General features: G+C 31.4%; 1 long non-coding RNA gene across 1 annotated transcript; it reads left to right on the plus strand.

The window, feature by feature from the left end:
- Positions 1–189: 189 nt before the first annotated feature.
- On the plus strand, positions 190–1,112 carry LOC111386058. The gene is made up of 2 exons (XR_002701146.1): positions 190–516; positions 820–1,112. It is a non-coding gene; the product is annotated as an uncharacterized LOC111386058 (long non-coding RNA).
- Positions 1,113–2,727: the final 1,615 nt, after the last annotated feature.

The raw sequence follows: 2,727 nt of genomic DNA on the forward strand, positions 1-2,727 counted from the left end.
CTTAACAAACTCCATATATTATTTATGTAGTCTACTATTTAATTAATTAAGTTTATGGTTAATATTTAATTAGTATGCATAAAATTTTAGTTATTTTAGACTAAACTTATCCTAATGATCACGTGTGCAAAGGATATGCTCCAGTAATGTCTCCTCATTATTATAGTAGTTGATTTGGGCACCAATATCAAAAGTTAATCCCCAAGTCAGATTATATCAAACAGGAGGTTAGGATTTCCAAACCAAATTTCTGGGATGTACTTGGACGAAATTTAGAGTTCTAATTTCAGTGAAATTCCACTCCCCACGTGATTACCCTACACCGTGGTTTAGTATAAATATAGCACTAAACCTCAAGCATTCAGTCTTTAATTCCTCATTCTTCTTCTACAAGTCTTTATTCTCTCCTCCTCTTTAAAAATATTTCTCCATATTATTAAGGCTTTTTAAGGCTTTGGAATTTCAATAAAGAATCACGTTTTCAGAAATTTTGTTTTCCACGTTCATCTTCAAAAGGTGAGATGCTTAGTGCTATTAGTGGTTTGTCCACATCTTTTCAAATACGTTGTTATGTATGGATTTAATTACTTCAATTCAGAGCTCCTTTGGGAGAAATCATGATACAGTTTAAGGCACAATTTAGCCTTCACGTTATTTGCAGCGCTTGCTTGAATTATCATTTGTCATGGTGTGATAATTCTCATGTTATGTTGGTAAGAGAATTTATGCATAATTTCACGTTTGATTTGAATGTGGAGTAGCAAGTATCTCATTGAGTATAATTCGTTATACTCATCCCTCTCTATTTAAAATTTTCAGGTAGAAATTAGTATGCTGGACGGCGGTGGATGGATGCATATTGGACCAATGGATCTCCATCATGAAGTACTTTAATTTTTAGAAACACTAGAATATTTATTAACATTTGATTATTATTATTTTTAAATTTAGACTCAATTGTGAGCCACGTCGTAACTTTCAATTAGTCCTATTTTTATTATTTGTTAGAACTACTTTTATTAATGTTTGATAAAAGATATGATTCCAAATTGTTCCGCATATGTTATTTAATTTAATTTACCTTTTGTTAAGGTTGTTCAATTTTTACTGAATTCCTCGTTATATTAAAATGTATTTGCCTCAAGCACTTTATTAATCAATTCACGTTTGGTAACATTCCGGGTTGCTAGAGAATTCGGGGCGTTACAATGTAAGTTGGGTACAAGTTTAAATTTGCGGTACACTTTGTTAACAATGAAAGTTAGAGGGTTTAGATTATATTAGTTGAAAAGATAAGAGGCTTCCTTTGTAAATCTAGGTTTTAAGACCACTTATTACCCTATAATCAACCCACTTGTTGTCCATCATCACCATACACTTAGACAATAGACTAAACATGTGTAAAGGTAAGAAAAAAAAAGGGGTGAAAAAGGGGTGAGGCGGTGGAGTGAAGAAAAGAAGAAAAAAAAAATATCAAGCCTTATCCTTATCTTTATATATATAAATACATCCATATCCATTGCCATAGAGAGATTTCCTTCATTTTACAAAGCACTTATACACTTAAAAAGAGAGCAAAAACCGAAAATAAGAAAGGAAAGGGAAGGAAGTAAGATTAGCACTTCCAATTTACATCTCAATCGAAGATCTTCAAATTTTACGGTAATATACTTTCTATGCTTAAGGGGTATGATTTTCATGGTAATATTTATGCTTAAGCTATGCATGAAAAACCATAATATGATTATGGTGGACAAGTCTACAAATTTAGATATATATTTATGCCTTAGGACAAGTCCGAAGGGCACCGACAAGCCGGAATGTGCAAGTATGTGTTTGATTGCATTCTTTTGTGTAGTATTATCATGATAAAAATCCAAGCATGGTATCTTACTGAGTATTTCTTATACTCATAGTATGTTATGCTAAATTTTCAGATCCATGATCGTTTGGATTGATGGAAGTTAGTTGGCTTAAGCGATGATGGATTAAGGACAAAGATGTTTTGCATCGAAAGTTTTCTTTTGTATGTTTTGTTCGATGACTATTTCCCATCTGTTTTCTTATGGTATTATGTAAAAATATGTACATGACATGATGAAATATGGTATTAATAGTAAATTTTGTAATTATATCTTTCATGTTATGTTAAGAGACATTTTTGTAGTTTATTTTCCTTGCAAGAGAACAGGACAGTTTCTGGAGTCAATTTCAAAATGATGTTTCTAACTCTATAAACGTCTATTTGAGATTCTAAAAATATTTCTGTTTTCCTCTTTGAGTTTTCTAAATATGGCCGAAGGAATCACTCAATTTGGATATCTATGGCCTGAGTTATCAAGGTTTTAACGTCAAGGGGTCAATCTGGATTTCCTGTGTAATACTTCACTGTTTTCAGTAAAACATCTATATCATATGATCTTGGAAAATTTTCATATTTCAACCTAGAAAAATAGTTGAAATTATCTTTCTAATGCCACAAATTTCATAGAAAACGGAGTTGGGATGAATTTTATAAAAATTGTCAAACTTGCTGCCCCAACTAACCTTGATAGTGCCGAGGCCGTATATGTAATGTAAAATTTCATGTTGGCATGCACTTTTACCGGCTATCAAATTTTATAAGAATTGTTTTATCAAATTGAAAAAATAAGTTTCTAACATGTAATACTTCTATTTAAGAATATTTACATGCACCAAAGACAGAAGTTATGATGTTTAGTACGT

The sequence above is a fragment of the Olea europaea genome, unplaced genomic scaffold, assembly GCF_002742605.1.
Source record: "Olea europaea var. sylvestris unplaced genomic scaffold, O_europaea_v1 scaffold3400, whole genome shotgun sequence".
Lineage (NCBI taxonomy): Eukaryota > Viridiplantae > Streptophyta > Magnoliopsida > Lamiales > Oleaceae > Olea > Olea europaea.